The sequence below is a fragment of the Ambystoma mexicanum genome, chromosome 6p (assembly GCF_040938575.1).
Source record: "Ambystoma mexicanum isolate Mex_15411 chromosome 6p, UKY_AmexF1_1, whole genome shotgun sequence".
NCBI lineage: Eukaryota > Metazoa > Chordata > Amphibia > Caudata > Ambystomatidae > Ambystoma > Ambystoma mexicanum.
Genome location: NC_090935.1, coordinates 717,964,879 through 717,983,822, shown reverse-complemented (window position 1 = coordinate 717,983,822; position 18,944 = coordinate 717,964,879).

Here is an 18,944-nt window from a genome sequence, read left to right as displayed (position 1 = left end):
AAACTGTCCATGGCCACACTATCTCTCCCACACAAGGAGGGAGGAATAAAACTACCGGACCTTCAGCTATATTACCTTGCGGCGCAGCTTAGCCACATCACAAAGTGGCTCTCAGATGAACCATCCGCTGAACTGGGACCCCTGAGTCAATTCTCCACCAAATTAACACCCATGGAAACCCTATGGAGCCCCCTACTACATACCCCTGACCCTCCCTTGGTCATCGGTCTTGGCAGGCAGATATGGGCCAGAACCTGTTACATCAGGCAAGTGAAACACCCGTACTCCCCAGACAACCCCATCCTGGGGGATGTATGCAAATCAGAATCTGACCTATCCACAGCAAGAAGATGGGAAATGGCGGGCATTTACACATGGGGAGATATGTTTGAGGAGGGCGAATTCAGAGAACTCGAGTCACTACAGACCAAAGAAGGGCTTTCAAGTGGCCAGTTTCTCTGGTACCAACGCATCAAACAAACCAGCAAAAAAAACTGGAAAGGCTGGCCGGAGGAGCCCGCTCCAGACCCGCTACTACAGGAAATGCACGATCTTGGGGATGGATGGAGACCGATCTCCAGGCTCTACAACAGACTCACTGACAAACCCAACCCCAAGGGAGAGGCACTGAAGGCGAAATGGGAAGCAGACATCGGAACCACGCTCACAGACAAGGAATGGGAAAGAGCATTAATATACCCCAAAAAAGTGTCCAGGAACTCCAGATTCGGTCAGATCCAGCTGAACGTCCTTTATCGAACGTACATGACTCCACACAGGGTGGCTTCTTTCAACAGACAAGCTTCCCCGGCATGCCCAAGGTGCGGGACCTGATCCACATGTTCTGGACATGCACCAAAGCGATGGAACTGTGGTCCAAAATCAAACAGACCTGCAAAGATGTAGGTATGGAAAGATATAAGTGGACACCGGGAGAATGCTTACTGGGCACCTACCCCAGACCAGCTAAATACAAACACCTTGTAAAAATGATGGACATTTCATGCATCTTAGCAAAGAGAACCATAGCCATGGCATGGAAGAAACCAGCCGGCCCCAGACACGAACACTGGTTGAAGGAGATGCAGAGATGGACAGCAGCTGAAACCAGAGCCTGGCAAGATGGAACCAACTCCACCGGAGACATGGCGAGTGGCACCCTAGACTCCTGGAAGGCCCTACTGAGAGACACATCCTTCAGCGCAGACCATAAACCCCCTTGACAATCCCCAACAACATGTCACAACTGAAAGCTTGATACCACAGAAGACTCCACTGGTTCCCCGAGACATGCGATTCCTCTTTACTCACATTCACCCGAGAGACATGTACCGCACCTCATGAAGACTGTCGTTTTTATGTTCTTGTTTTTATTTTTTATTTATTTTTTTTTATTTTTTTTTCTTCCTTTTTTTTTTCTATTTTGTTATTGTATACAGTTTATATGTTTGCACTTGTATGCGCTTAATACAAAACACCAATAAATTACGTTTAAAAAAAAAATCAAAAATAATCCGAAAGTCAAGAACAGGACAATCAAAGACCATGAATGAAAGAATTTGAAGCAAGAAACGATAACTCTTATTATTGTGACTGTGAAAAGGAGACAAACAGCCCAACACAACCCATTCCCATGACAATGTTAGATCTACAGAATTCACCTATCACGGTATCCACCTATGCCCTAGCACCATATTTAAAATTACTAGAAAGCCAGGTGGATGCAATGAAAGATCAAGCAACACTACTTGCCCTCATCCACATAAAACAAATTAATTTAGAGGTATTTACAACCCAAATACAGGACAGACTGGACAGAGAAGCTGAGAGATCTGCCCAGTGGCAAGTATGACTCTTCGACATTGCCAGATCTGATCGGAATGACAAGAACAACATGACAATGGCTCTAATAAGCATGGTCAAACATCTAGGAAGCGACAATCAAAGAAAAAAACGCTTATCAACAAGAGAACGAAATGAGATCACAAAATCAACATGAAATTCAACTAGTGAAGACAACCAATAATAGGGAGGAAGTCAAAAATCAAGGTACTAAAAATAGAAGTGAATCAAAACAACCAACCTTTTCCATATTTGAAGGACTGCAAAAGGGAGTAAAACAACAAGAAAAGTTAAAACAGCAAATACCTGGGTTGAAAGAAAAAGAAATGCAAGAAAATACAAGAAGTTGCAAGAATCGCCGTAACAGACGAGGGTCTTAAACAACAAGAAATCTTGATGAATCTATCAACTTACACAAATGAAGACGAAGAAGATAGCGCATTAATGCTAGATGATGAGTGCATTGTCATTGATGGGGAATGCTCATTAATCGACAAGACTTACTTTCAGGAAGAAAATACAAGACACAATGAAGACACTATATTAACCTGCAATGACATTTCAGATATGGAACTAACAATTTCTACAGAACCTGAACCAAAATCGGCAACAACAAAAAAAAAAGATTATAAAAAACAAGAATCAAACCATCAAACATAGAAAAACAGAAGAACTGAGTCATGACCTACTAGTATTTGAAGACCCAAGAGGTACCTAATCAGATAAAATTATTAACATCAAATCGATATGGCAGCAACACAGCGCCGTCGTCCTGAATAGAACGAATGTTCTACGGATACTAAACGCGATCCCCAATTTATACTCGATCAAATCAGATGATATTAGAACAATTGAATTTCTTCATGAACATCGAACCAATCACGTATCAGTACATCTACAGTTGCAAAAAACGGCAATTGCCATAATAGAAATGGATAGGAAGATCTCAAGCTTGAATTCTAAATTTCATCTAACAAATCACTAACTAAGGGAACAACAAACTACTCCCCACACAACAAAGCATAACTTGATTGATAGGATCCTAGAAGCCCTGTGGAAACTATGTTGCTGGAACTCATGTGGCTCTAGACATTAATTTGAAGGTGAAAACTCCATCCTAAACAATTGTGACATAGTATGCTTACAAGAAACGTGGATCAGTGAGCAGACAACATGTGATGGATTCACCATATACATGAATCCTGCATTCACTCGAGAAAAAGGCTGTCCTTCATCAGGCCTACTAACGATGATTAAAGCAGGAGTGAATATCCATGTGATCAAATCAATTAATTTGAACCCTTTCATACAATTTACCATGCTGGAAAAAACATCTGACTGTTCAATAAAAGAAAGAGGAACAAAAGTTGAGTTAAATACAAGGATAACATGTATATGCAACATCTACTGGAATCCTATTGCTATCAATGATAACATATTTATTGATGCAATATTCACGAAATTAGATGAACTAAAGGCCAACTACCCAAACATGGAGACAATCATATGTGGCGACTAACATCCCTCTATTCACAAAACTTGGTAACAAAATCGCGCAAAACAAACTTTCTAAGAAATCTCAACTGTGGAATAATGAATATGCAATGAGAGACATAGACCTTGTAAACGGTCATATGCAAGGAGATATTTCAGCGAAAACAACAGTCGGTCACTTCGATTATATTTTTGTTACGCGATCTTTGACTTCTGACCTCGAAGCAATGGAGATCACTGATAACACCACAATTAATCACAATATTCTAACATTGACCTGGAAAGGACCACAGAAGCGTCCTCACATAAAGTCAGCCTTACCTCTAGAATTGAATCATGGACTAAACCGCTTACTCATATCAGAGGAACAGATCCAACAATTCCCGATGATCTTCCAAAGCACAGATTTGCCAGATACGGCCAAGTTCGAATATGAATGGCTTGTTCTGGTGTACAAAGGTCCTAGATCGAAACAAAGACCATATCATCTGCAACATGCCCATGCATATAATCAAGAATCAGCCAATAGAAAAAGAATCTCAGATTAAAGTTCTGAATGGCCCAGAACCTGAATCTTGAAGACAGAAGGACAGTCATCCAAAAATATAAATAATAATACAGAAACTGTCAAAAAAGGATCTCGGGCCATGCACATACAAAAAGACGCCAAAATAATGTTGGTAGCCCTAAACCTACACAACACCAGAGAATTGTGGAACTTACTAAACAACAACACCCATAACAAATATTTGTTAATAGCAGATGTAACTGAGGCAGCATGGTCTGAACACTTTACTAAGATCTACGGAAAAAAGAGACGAGAGAGCGAAATTTGACAAAACTAAATCAGTGAAGGTGTCATGGGAATTTGAATGGTCCTACGTGGAAATCCTGAGGACAATCATATGGCTCAACACTTATAGGGCACCCGGTACAGACAGGATGAGCAATCAGATCCTGAAAAGAAACCCAGAAGCATGTTCAAAAGCTTGTGAACAATTGTTTTACATCATCACAAAGAATAAGTGAATTCCCAACACATAGAAAACTGATGCATTAATCCTGATCTACAAAAAAGGGGACCGGAAGCAACCAACCAACTATCGACCGATAGCACTGTTGGACCCCCTTGGGAAACTCTGTGCCACCATATTACAATGCTGTTTGACTGAATGGATAAAAAGCAACAACAAATTTGACAAGCGACAGACAGGCTTCGTAAGAGGAGTAGGAACAAACATCAATCTTCTCATTTTAAACATACTGAAACTTGAAGCAATGAGAACAAAGACCCAGACTCTCGCAATATTTATTGACTTTCAAATGGCATTCAATAGGGTCAATCGGCAAAAACTATGGCAAAAACTCAGACCTTGGAAATGCCCATCGGACATTCCAGAACAAATAATAGCTCTATATTCATCTACTAGGGTCCGTGTTAGGCTGTCACATACAGGTGCTGTATCTGAAGTTATCCCCACATGGAGCGGTCTAAAACAGGGATGCCCACTGGCTGTTACACTTTTCAGTCTCTATCTATCAGACTTCGAATTAAATCAAAAAGCCTTAATTAGCAACCCTTCCATTTTGAATGGAATCACTATAAAATGGATATTGTTCACGGACGACCTAGTGGTGTTCAACAAAACTCAAATAGGCATGCAATAAAGAGTGAACTCTCTCTCAAATTATGCGGAAAACAACAACCGAAGCTTCAACTTGGCAAAATCACATCTAATGCCCCTAACAAAAAATAGGGGAAAAAAATAAAAAGAACCAAAGTCTATTTACAACAGACAAAATTGGAAACCAGGAAGTCTACAAAATATCTAGAAGTATGGATTGATCAGAGCATCGATGGAAGTTTGTGGAAAGATCATCTCATTACAAAAATCGACTCTCTGGCTCGACAAGGAAGTATTCTTCATAGGAAATACGGCATATTCTCCTGCAAACCTTTGATCATGTTTTATCGACAAAAAGTCACTGCGATAATAACATATGGAAGTGAATGCCTCCTAAATTTACCATGGCAATTCTGGGATAGTAGAGGGAAGGTTCTGGAGAAAAGTGCTAACCCTACAACCTTCCTTACCAGTGCAGCATATGTTGGCACTACAATCCCTTGAATCAATCATAACTTGGAAAACACTGGATCTATACAGAAAAACAGTGATAGATGAGGACATTCCAGCTGTGCGGTTACTACGGACCCGTTCCAATACCATCAACAACTCAATCCTAAATGCATGGAAAGAAGCATACAAACAACTGATGATAAATACGGGCATCACAGAAGAAATATTGACAACTAGAAAATGTGAAGCCAAAAGAAAAATCCAGCGAAAAGATTGGATTGATACGATTGAGAAAAAGCTGAATACCAACTTTCACTCAACTGCATGCAAGACTGTCGAAAATTAAATCAATTGCTGAAATACCTAGAGCTCTTCCCATGTAGAAAGACAAGAGATACCTTTCTTAGACTTCGGGTTGAACCTTCTACCAATGAGAGAAGTCTTGGCAAATACAAGACAAATCACGATTGGAAATTTTGCCGAGTTTGCGAAGATGATAATCAGCCTGAGACATCTTACCACATCTTCATAGAGTGTGCATCCTTGGATACAGAAAGAAAAAAATCTCGGCCATGCTACCACTGGAAAATTGTAGCAACTTTCAAGAAGTACGATGGGAAACAAATCTAGCAGGTAACCAAAAGAGTCTGATGTTCCGAGTTGTGCAATAGTGGAACGAGATAATTGAAAAAGCAAACTGCGACAAAATCAGAGAGCAAAAAGACTAATTGCAAACTAGCCATCCAACACACAAGGAACCTTCCCAAATTAAGATTTGATAATTGATCATTGACTAAATCCTGAATACAGCATGAGCAACCTTTTATTCAGAGTATAGTTTTATATTATTTACAGTTTTTTCTGTTGCTATAAGCATGAGTTGATAATGATATCATTAAAATGGAGTAAATGGAAATGCAAAAGTTTTAACTTTATTAACTAAAACATAAAAAAAAATATAAAAAATGAAAATAAAACATTTCATTTTGGGGTTTGGGGTTTGGGGGCTGTGGAATGAAGGTGCATCACTCATATGGAGATATTAACCTCCTGCAAAGTTCTTTATTATGCCTAGAGCCTCCTTGCACCTTTTTACCTGGGCATATTTGATCTTCTCATGAAGGAAGATCTTTGCCCATAATTATGGTGCCAATTGTTAATGGCTGTACATAAAACGATACTCAGTGAAACTGTTTAATTGCAGACATTCAGCGATGGGAGGACAAGTGTGTTTCAAACGCACTGACATTCGGCCACTGTGGGTTTTTTGAAAGTCAGCACTATGTGCGAGTGGGTGATTGAAGGTAGGGCATTGAAGGGCTGCTACTGGAAATTCAGCTCAAAAGTGATTTTGAAGGTGTATTGTATGAAGGCGTTCATGGTGCATCAATATATTTATATATGCCTGAAACAAAAATCTGGATCTTCAGTCCAGTTCTTACACTCACCCTACCCCCTGCTGGAATGGTCTCCTCCTCTTTGGTATGGATAATTTGGCTTCATGGGAGGTTTTAATAATGTTAAAGATATTTTCTACAGAGCAGCACTGGGTGTGAGTCATTGTATCAGATCATGGAATTCTGCAAATCTGAGCAATGTCAGCTGGCTGTGATTTACGGATAACTTGTTTTCAGTATTTTACTAGGGAAGCAGTTGTACTAAACTCTTAAAGGAACCACGAGATTCTATGCCATGCCCTCTCCTCCTCAGCCCACTACTCCTTGGGCACTTCTCAGCATTTGTCATTGTTCAGGAAGTAATTGATACCAATTTGTTTCTATGATTGGCTCTGAAGGTTTATCGCTGTTTGTTTGTTTATTTATTTGGTAATGTGCACCAAACACTTAGGCAGCTGGGCTTATACTTAGAGCTTAGTTACAGTGCATGTCAGGAACATATAGGTACATACAATACATACAAGCAATATAGAATTACTGCCACTTCCAGGTTACAGAGGAGTGGTAGACTGGTACGATAAGTGGCAGATACAATGAATAAGGTAGAGTGTGACGGTATCAGGTAAGGAGGGCAGTCTAGATGAGGGTCAGAGCAGGTTAGGTGTCATGAGTTCTAATCCATTTTAGTACATTGCGTCCAAATTTAGGATCAGATTGTTCCATTCTGAGATCTGAGGGGAGAGCGTTCCAAGATGGTGCTGCTTTAACCGGGAAGCTAAAGCCACCCGCTGTAATACGTTTGTATCTAGGGATCTCAAGAGTGTGAGCATTTGCAGATCTTAACGGACGAGTAGCAGTTCTTCTCTTTCTTCTTTCAGTGAGATAAGGTGGTGCTAAGTTATTCAGGCATTTAGACGTGAGTGAGAGTGTTTTGAGGAGGATCCTGTCATTTATTTTTAGCCACTGGATATCTCTTCTGAATTTAGAGATATGCCCTCTGTTGGGAATGTTCAGAGCTAATCTTAGGGCATTATTTTGCAGTCTTTGAATTTTATCTGTGATGTATTTATTAGTACCTGCGTAGAAGGCGTTGCAGTAATCCAGTCTGGACATTATAAGAGCATTGGCCAAGGTAATGCAACTAGTTCCGGAGAAGAATGGTCTGCAGCCTCGGATAAATTTGCAAGTATAGGCTGTCAAGGATGCAAGAGAGTTGACTTGTTTCTTAAGAGTGAGTGTGGAATCAAGGTAGAAGCCTAGGGTTTTAACAACCGGCATCACCTTGATGGGGTTATTATCAATGTTGAAGGAGGAGTAGATGGGGATAGGTTTTTTAAGTGTGCAGGGCATTTGTCATCCATTTTGGAATCTCTGATACTGTGACTCTGCAGCACACTATGTTGTCCCACATTCTTCTCCTAAGTGGGACTAACCTTCCTGTCTGTTCAAAAGTGAATCACTTGTTGGCCTGGCTTTAAATCCACAGGTAGGTAGTTCATTCAGTGTGTCCGTGAACTCCTGTCCTGCTGCATTCAGTCTTTCCTGCAGATGGATTGAGCTCTGCATTTTTGCCTCTCATAATCACCAGGCTTTCTCATTCCGTCCTATTTGCCTTCTAACATAGGCTTCCAGTTTTGTGATTTTCTAATGTTACTTTCAATGTATCCCCATTGATGCAGTCGTCTGTTCATTTTGGGCTGGTCTTTTCATGGGAGGTAGCAATATAATGTGTCCCCGAGGAGAGGGTGAGCCTCAAGGATCCCACTCCTTCCATCCTCTGGGAGACACATCAAGTAGTGTATTGATCAACTGAGTCCGTAGCAACCTGCCCCCTCACACAGTAAGATGGGGAGTTCCCTCCTGAATATCTTTCCTCCTCCAATTTGTTTACCACTGTCTGTGTACATAAGGAGCTTCTTTATAGAAGATTTCTACTCAGAGACTGTTCCAAAACACCCATTGTGCTATTGAGAATCGTGTTTAAGTACTCTATCAACATTTTGGAGTAAGGGATGCTAAGAGGGAGTGCAATGTATTTACTACTCCACAATCTATCCATTTTGCCTTTGTGTAAGATGTGTTGGGGTAGTTAATAAAGGTCCACGGGTTAAGAGAAGTTTGAATTGGGCGCGCCATATAAGGGGCTACGGTGACAGCGATGTTGCATATTGGCACAAATATAGTGTAGTTAATATAAATGGGATAAATGTTACTTTTAGGGTTATTTGTGTGAGTTCATATATTTTTAGATTTGCACACGCAGCAATATGATGACAACTCTGTTGATATGATATAGATACAATATAAATGCATGGAGTGTCACTTAATCTTAATGAGAAGCAAAGAGTTAAACATGCACTTGTGAGAAAGAAGGTTGTGAATGGAGATTGTGATGAGGGGACACAGTAGTTTATAGCACACACATGCATTAACATACATACATGGGATGCTTTTTGGGATAGTAGGTAGATATGAGGGATATTATGAATAAATAATTATGTGTGCTCTGCACCCCGTCATTATCATTGTGGGGAGTTTGTGTGAATCACTGAAGCGTGGATCTGCGAGGTGAAACTTTGAATGGCCAGGAAACTAGTTTTACTAGATTGAAGGCTGAGAGGGAGCAGCAGCCACGGTCAGTTTCGACCAAGCCTGTTTTATGGCCTGCTGCTATTGCGGAAGAGAGTGGTAATCTCTGTAGTTACATGGGAGCCTGTTATTGAATGACTGAGGGCTTTTTACCAGCTGGTAGGACTCGGTATAAGGGCCGGACAGTTAACATGATGCGAGGGTTGCTTGCGGGGAAGGTGCACCAATAGATCATGGATTTTAAATTGAGTTGGCAGTGTGTGGCTTGGGACAATGTGGGCTGGAATGGTAAGTCACATAGTTTAGAATGAAACGTGGACACCAACAAGTTTGGGTGATAGAACCAGCAACAATAGATCAACAGGAAGTTTGATTGTTCCGCTCGTCTTCACATCAATGGAATTTCTACAGAATGTCCGTGTGCATCACAAGTCCAATCTAGTAGGCCCACCAGAGCCTCATATACCCATAGGCTGGCCCTACCTAAATTCAATTGTCTCAAAGCAGGAGGCTCTAGCCGGCCAGTCCTCGCCGTGAAGCATTGGAATGCTGTGCCCACTACACTGAGAGCTAAAGAATCCTATTGGGCTTACTGCAAAGACCTAAAAACACAACTGTTCCCCTGATCTGTATCCTACTGTATTCTATGTATTCATGCATATATGATAACAATTCTATGTATTTATGCCTGTATGATAATTTCATGATGTTAACTATGCATTGGCCTTCTCACGTGCCCCATGTAACCAGATCAGCACCCAGATGCCTCAGGACTTGTGCACGCTATACAAATGAATAATTAAATACATAAATAAATAATCAAATAGGGGTAAAGTGTGCCAACCAGACGGGACCTGTTATAATTGAAACTGTTTGTAAATTGTGCAAACTGTGTAACTAGGAGATGGGGCTGTGCCCAAATATGGAAGGACCACAGAGAGGGGTGTAGTGTAAATATGAAACATGCAAATATAAGTTTAAAGAGGGTGGTGCTTAGATGAATGTATCCAATGAGAAGTGTTGCTAAGCAAGTGGGCAGAAAGGCACCCTGTAATAGGATGCTAGATGGGAGCTGTGTCCTCTACATGATAGTGATGCTGCTTTCCATGTCTTTCAAGTAGGCATCCTATGACAATTGAAGTGGACACTGCTCAAGTACCTACATGTATTTACTGGAATCCCATTGAGTACCTCTTGGTGAGGTTCCCGGATTCCCATGTAAGCTAACATTATTTCTGAGGGCTGTATCTGGGCTCCTCCTCAGCACTGCTGCCTTCCTTACAAATGTTTTACTGCAGGAGGTCATTTCTTTAGTAAGATTCCCATACTACAAACTAGGAATGGGGGAACCTTAAAGGGCTTGACTCTAATGCCAGTTTGAACAGTGCAAAAACAGTGCAAACATTGTTTGAATTGGCTTGTGTCATTCAAACCTCCATAGCGATGACTCTTGTTTAGAGTTAATAAATATCTGCTTTGACTCATACAAGGCCAGAGTCAATAGAACAAGCCAATGGATAACTATGGTTTGAATTAGGTTGAAGCTATTTCAAACAATAGACATATATTGATTCGTTACATCTTTGTATTTCGTTCCCAGGAAGAAACACTGGGCTCTGGATGTTCTGCCGTGGCTTACTCATATTTGTGAAGAATTAAAAATGTTTGTCTGCCAGGTTTCACTGTCGTTCAAAGAAAGCAATCTTATCTTACTGTGCGACCTTGGCTGCTCCTGGGTTTGCGAGGAGCATTGCTGAAGTCAGAACGAATTCCCACTGCGGCTGGTGTTCAGTGAGACAAATGCACTTGGCTACTTGGCTGTAATTTTCTTAAAACATGGCTTTACACTGTGCAATTAGATCAGGTCAATTCATATAGGCATCTGCAGCCTTTAAACAGGGATCCTTGTGTTTTGTAGATTCTGGTACTGCTGCATTTAGGCTAATGTAGCATGTAGGTTGCAATGTTGGTGAAGTGGGTGTCTTTCAGCATATTTGTCACCCATGGGTGCGCTGGGGCCTGGTTCAAATGATAGGTGCGCTCCTTATTCTTGTCTGCCTCATTACTTGTATTTATTTTATTTTTATTTTATTTATTTCTAAAGCTCTGAGACAATAGGCCCTGAGGCATGTGAGTGCTGAGACTGACAGACAACGAGAAACATATGAGAGTCAAAAATAGTCCATAGTCAGAAAACACAAGAGTATCCAGAATTTATTCAAATAGAGCGGCTTTTAGATTGCATTTGAAGCTGGTGAGACTGGAGCAAAGCCTCAAGTCCGGGGCTGGGTATTCCATAAGCATGGAATTGAGAATGGAAAGCATCCGTTTTTACAAGAGATAGTTTTGCTTTTGGTAATTGCAGTAGGCCGGTGATATTAGATCTGAGAATGCGTCTGTCAGGAAGCCATTCAAGTAGCAATGCCAGGTAGGTCAGACTTTTTCCGTAGAGACAGGAGCGTGCAAAGCACAGGATATGAAACATGACCCTGTAGGCTGTAGGAAGTAGCGATCTAGGTGCTGCTGACACATGATATGTTTTGCATTAGCCTACTACCACCCTGACTGAGGTTTTCTGAACAACTTGTAGGTGGTTAATTTCACCCTTACCTACACCCAAGAGGATGCTAGCACACTGATCCAGGTGACTACCTTTGATAGCTCTGGCCAAAGCAGCACAGATGGACACTTCAATATAAGGTCTAAATTGTGCCAGAAGCTTAATGTAGCCTGATGAGTTGGCCATCAAGCCACTCATGGAAGCCCTCATTGAGAGCTCTTGGTCAATGGTGACTCTCAAAGTCTTCACTTTCTTGGGAGTGGGAAGAAGACAATCTGCAAATTGGAAGGAGGATTAGACTTGATCTAAGTGCTGAAGTTTAGGGGAGGAGCCTAATTTTATAATCTCAGTTTTTTGAGTTGTTCAGGGCAAGACCATTGTGCAGAGTCCAACAATGGATTCTGTTGTATGTGGTGTTGATGACCTCAGTGTCTTTAATGTAGTCCCCTGAGAGAGGGAACAGACACTGAGTATCATCTGCATAGTGTGCATAGCATGTATCTTCTTCATCCACTTGATCCAAGAGTGTAAGCATAAATATTTTAAAAAGAGTGGGTGACAGAGAGGAGCCCTGCAGCACTCCACAGTCTAGAGCATAGCCCTCTGACATAGCTTCCTCATGGAAGACCTAGGCTGTCTGATATTGTAAGTGACTCCAATCAAGCAATCCCACTAAGTCAGTGCCTTGTCTGGGAAGCCCTTATTTATATATTTTTATGGCAAGTTATAATCTGGATGATGAACCCTTGTATAACACCCCTCTCTTAGAATCCCCCTGACCCCACTGAGCCAAGAAGTAGATTTGTTTTGCAAATTTAAAAGGTTTATTTGAAAAATTAAACTATATATATATATATATATATATATATATATATATATATATATATATATCACTTCTATACATAAATTGATAATGGATAGCACACTTGTGAATATGAGCAGTAATCAGCAATAGGTAATCCTACAGTAGCACAGTTCTTGGTTACTTATGAATAGGAAAAGAAAAATAAGGTGGTAGAGAATGCCTTTATGGCTTCAAGGACAATGCAATGATGAATGAAATGCAGTACAGAAAATAACTGGATATGGCTTCAACAAAAGACAATGTAATCACTTTTCCTTGACAATTCACTCCCCCCCTTTATGCAATATAAGGAGATGGAAAGGAGAGCACACAGTTCTCAGGAATGCAATCAAATACAATACGAAATTCAGTCCCCCCCTAGCAAGCTTAGAGAAAAACAGGTATGATTTTAAAACACAGGCCCAAAATGCTTTGAATGTGGTGGCAATGAAGTGAAATGATGCTAAAATTGATTTTAATCCCCTGTAGAGGTTCAGGGTGAGTAATAGCTAGTTGAGTTCAGGCTCACTTTAGCAATGCTCTATGAGTAATTAGCAGGTTAAAAACGAATTTCAAGGATGCAAGCAAACGCAAATATTTTCACACGTGGCTGGAATGATTGCAATTGTCAAATCACGGCAAATTAGTCACGCGCGTCGAGCGTAATTACAGAGGCACTATAAGGAGTAGGAAGTCGGTTCTAGGTTGACAGTTACATTTCGTTCCTAGGACAAACGGTTCCAGAGATACGGACGATTTTGTGAAGGTAGTTTTTCGGATTTGAAATTTAAAAGTTCAAAATGGCAGATGACAGTTTTCAGCTTTATAAAGGACAGAATGACACACACGATTCCTATGAGGTAGTTCTAAATAGGTTAAAATAGTTGTAATTAGATTATTTTACACTAAGGGATTGGTTTTGGCACAGTGCTAGCTGGGTACTCACACTAGATTTTGGACAGGAATGGGCCTCGTCACGGATCGGGTCAGGATTGGCTGCGGTCCTCTCGCCACTTGGACTGGTTCTGCGCACAGCACTTCACAGCGATCTGGTCTGGGTCTGCTAGCGGCACTGCACAGCGATCTGGTCTCTGGGTCTCCGGTTCTGTTATCGGTTCTGGATACAGCGTCTCTGGTTCTGGCAAAAGTTCTTGGCACTGCTTCCTGGATACTGCTACAGGTTCTTGCAAACGTTCTTGGCAAAGAATTCAAACAGCTCGCCCGGCTGTTGAATAGTTTGGTTGGTTTTGAGGCCTGCTGAAGATGAGTCAGCTTGTGGATTCAGGCCTCTCTGCTACAAATTCTGGTTAATTTCTGGTCTCTGGAGATTAATGGATTTGAAGTCTGGATCTCTGGATGGGAAGTCTGAAGTCTCCCGGCAAAGCGTCCCACAAGAAAGTGGAAAGTGAATGTTCTACCTGTGTTTCAATGTTCCTTTTTATGTGTTTTGAAAATGGGTGTGTGCCTGGGCCTAGCTAAGCCTGCCCCTCTCACTTGTCATTGGCCCAGTTCTCCCCTCTCCCTTGATTGGGGAGCTGAGTTGTGTGTCATCTTTATGGCTTACAGAAAGACACTCCCCTTGTCAATGTGCACACAAATCTATTTCTGATCCAAATACATATTTCCCAGATACACATTATATATTCCTTATGGTCCATGCTTGTCCAACCCTGATCTTCTTGGGGGCTTGCATTAAAAAATGACAACTTAATTTCGTTTTTAATTGGTTTACCAATGTTAAATCTGTATCAAAAATTACACCAGTGTACACCCTCCTTCTACACACATTCCAGTAATTTACTAGGTTTTTAGCATAAACCGGGTGTCTGTAATATCAATAAATAGCAGGGTTTTGCCCTAGAACACTGTAGAAATTGGAGTTTGGACTCAAATCGTGAGGGCATTTTTCATACTGAGAATCTCAAAGTTGTACATTCCTGTCATTTGGTTACAATAAGTTATCAATGTTTCTATAAAATATATATTTGCTGCAATAGGAATCCACACTCAAGTCTGGCCCGCCCCTTGAAGCTGGGTGGGTCAGGGATCACATGTCTCTGCTCACAGGCAGCTCTCTGTTTACAGTCAACATTCAAAATTAACATACCCCATTCAACTGAAAGGGGCTATTGTCTCTCTCCTCCAGGCTGAAGGGGAAACCCCCTCCTTCTCACTCAGAAGGGCCATGTGATATCCTGCTTCCTGTTGTGAGTCTTTGGGGTGTTGAGAGTTCTCAGCCTCTTGGCCTCTGGGAACAGCAGATGGCTAAGATTTTTAATTAACCAACAGGCTTTGAAGTCCCAGTTAGGCTGGATCCTCTTGCACTCCTGAGATACAGTCCTACTGTCAGTGTTTAGACCGCTAGCACCGGTTTGTGGACAAAGCTATTACTGCACCCATTTATGGGATCTGTCTTGAATTAATGCATTTCAATAGAGTGGTCTTTTGCTTGATAGCATAGGACCCTTGCTTAACATTGTTTTGATGGCATCCTTACAGTAGAGTGGTGATGTGGAACCCCCCACAAGAAGGTTCTATCTTTAGAGTGGTCTTGTGCCCATGATTTTAGCAACTTTTTGACATTAAAAAAAACAGATTTTGAACAGAACCACCTTTCTTTGCACTGGTGGGTGGCAGATTAGGTGACCATTTTGGTGTGCGCAAACTGCACAGTTCTCCTGGATTCTGGCATGAATGTGGGCGGCGACAGCTCATCCCCACATCCACCCAGTCTATTGATTTAGTTTGTTCTGGGATAGAATAATGGGCGGCGACAGCTCATCCACACATCTACCCAGTCTATTGATTCAACATGGGTCAAAACCTTTGACAATATGACAGGACGGAAAGTGCCCAACTCGCTGCATCCCTGGAAAAAGAGGCTCTCTCAAGTAGTCTGTTGGCTAAGATGAAATAATCAACCAGGTTGAATGCCACTGTTAGGTCCAGTTGCATTAGTAATGAGGTGTTGTCTTTATTCATCTGTTGCAAGATATTGGTCTCAAGGTCTAGAAGTGTAGGTTCGGTACTATGAGAGCTCGAAAAACCAGATTGCTTGGGGCCCAATACTCTGTTTCTAGTCAGGACCAACTTGAGTTGCTAATGTGCAATCTTGTCCAGAATTTTTAAAAGAAAAGGAGAGTTAGTGATCGGACGATAGTTGCTTGCCACACTAGGATCCAGGGAGGCCTTCTTCAGAAGGTGGGTTATCCAACCTTGTTTTACTTCTTTTGGAAGACTTTCTTTGAAAGACGCATTAACAAACTTTGTGATGAAAGGAGCCAAGGGCGGGGCACACCATTTTCGCAGGCCAAACATCACCCTTAAAACTCATGGGTTTTATCCTACTCAATACTTCCAGGACCTCTACTTCAGACATGTCTTCAAAGTTGAAGAGCTTAGACTGGTCTGGTTGTTGCCAAAAACAGTGGTGGGAGGGAGGGAATTCAAATTTGCTAAGCTGGATTCAATGTCCCTTTTGATCAGGAGGATCTTACTAGACATGGCCTTTTCAATTTGAACACATCCGTCTTTCACAATAGTAACATCAATTGAACAAAGGTATTTGACCTCTTTTAGAATTTTAAAGAGTTCCTTTGTATCTGAGGCAGCCGCTTTAATCCTATTCTCATAGGTCAATTTTCCGCTGTACAGATGGCCTCTTTGTGCTCTTTAGCTGCACAGTATAGTTAGATTTGTCCTATAGGGATAGTGAATTTTGCCATTTCACGAAGGCCTTACTTTTGATGTGTTTCAGTTTTTGGATATCTGTTGAGTACCAGCTTTTGGAGGGGAAGGTCTTTTCTCGCCTTAATTCTGCGGGGCTAGAATCTCCACAGCAATCATGATCATCTCATTATATGCTGATAACAAGACAGCTACTGACTTGTACTGATCAAGGTTGTTCACATAAGGGGCAAAAAAAGGGATTAAAGCCCCGACAGTAAGCTTTCGTAGGTTACAGCAACGCACTTTCCCTCGTAATAATTTGACTGTCTTGATTGTGGAGATCAGTGGGATTCACTTCTACTTTATCTAGCCCCATTCTTTGTGCCACCACCCAATCACGAATTCTGCCACAGGAAAGTGATGGGGGTGATGCCTGGGTTGTTCACCTTCACTGTTTTGTGTTTCAATTTCTTGATCTCCATTTCATTAAGAGAGTGTTTCTGTTTCATAGCAGGTTCTGCAACCAGCTTGCACTACTCTTAAGTCAAAACCGCTGCCATTTTCAATTCTTCCAAAGGCACATCGTAAGAAACGCATATCCCCCTACATGCCTTCCAGGCACTTGCAATCAGGTACTCACGGACAATTGGAAAAAAAACAATGTGCAAAAAAAAAAACAATGGGATTGTCCTGATGCCACAAGTATGGAATACACTCACTCTGGTGCTGAGCCTTGAGATATGTCACTTCGCATTTACAGAGCAACTGAAAACCTGGTTGTTCGGATAACTCCCCACCCGTGACCTATTTTAGCCCAAGACCCTAACTATGTTGTCCTGTCTGGCCCTAGCTTATTGTCTTCGTGTGTATGTTGACTGCGCCCTGATGCCTGCAGCCTTTGGGACACTATAACCAAATTTTAAAAAATAAAATAATAATTCTCTGTGAGAAGATTTATTAATGTGAACACCGGGTGATAAGAACTGGATGGACGCACCTTTATCTAAAACACCCATCACACAACACCAATTAATTACCCAATACAAACAGAGTCAAAAACGTCCCCCTTTTTAAATTGTCTTTTTTGTGGAACTTTGCATTTTCTTCATCATGCATAATAACAAGGGGCATGTGTGTGTCAAACAATGACTACATTCTCATTATCTTGCCACATGTTTTTTTGTTGCTATGTGTCTTTAAGTTTTGAAGTAGAGTTGCAAAATGAAGAGGAGACCTTTAAGACTGACATTACTTTGCATTCTACTACATGCTGTCCACCATGAAGAAGTAGAACTTTGGCAAAATATAGGAATTTCTGTACATGTCAGATTGATTTATGTGTGTACATTTCAAGTGGTCTCAATAAAACAGGGTAGAGCTTTACCTCTTTAAAACTTTACAGAAACACTCATTTGTATCAGTTAAAGCTGAGAAGATAGTTGGTCATGTGTATAAATTGGAGGCTGAGCTCAATTTCTGGTTTAAATTCTTAACTAGAGTGTGCAACCCAGAGCAAATCATTTTATATCGGAGCTAAAATTGTGAAGCCATGAATGGGTTTTATTTTCACGTAGGTGGGGCAGAAGTACCAGGTATGCCATTTGTGTTGTTTTAGTTAAGAAAGCAGGATGCAATGTGTAGGTCTTGTGTTGTTGTAGGTGGGAAGGCAGGTTGGCAGGTATAGGTTTTGGGTTGTTGAGATGGTGAGGTAGGACATGGGTTTTGTCTAGATGGTGTGGGGGCAGGATACCAGGACTTGGTCTAATTTCATAGGGAGTCAGGGCAACATTTACAGAGCTTGTGTTGGGGTGATGGCAGAAGCAGAACCCCATGTATGGGTTTTTGCCGGTGCGGTTTGTGTTTGCCAACCCAGGCTCTCAAGTTGAGATCCACCAACGAATTCTCTGGCTCACCCACATCAATGATGCACATTACTATGCACTGTGGCTAGTCATAAATGCATACAGCTAGCAATCTGTATGTGGAGGAAGGATAGCTCAGGTTTGTCTTGGACTCATGACAAAGCAGGGCAACACATGTTTGAATCCTGATCCCGCTCTTAGAAACCACTCCAGGTATTAAGCGCGTTATAAATGAATAATTAAATCCAATGGACATTGTCATTCACGCCGATATTTAGAAAGAAGTTCTGGTTGGTCGTCCTGTCTGAAAGAGCTTTTGGGATCCCATTAGATGTGATATGGGGTTCTCAGAGATGCATCCTGCCAAATTGTATTTCACATAGAATATTTGGACGTACACTACTCTACACTATTTCATAACTATAAATTACAATGTTCATAGAAATATAGGAATAGGATTGAAATAAGGTGGGTCCTGGTGAAATCACAGTGGTATGAAGGATCTCCCCTGATTTCAGTACCAACTACATCATTGATTAAATATAGCACCCCATATCTTTTATAGATTAGTGCATTTAATAGTGTCTTTGATGATATCATTGCCTCATT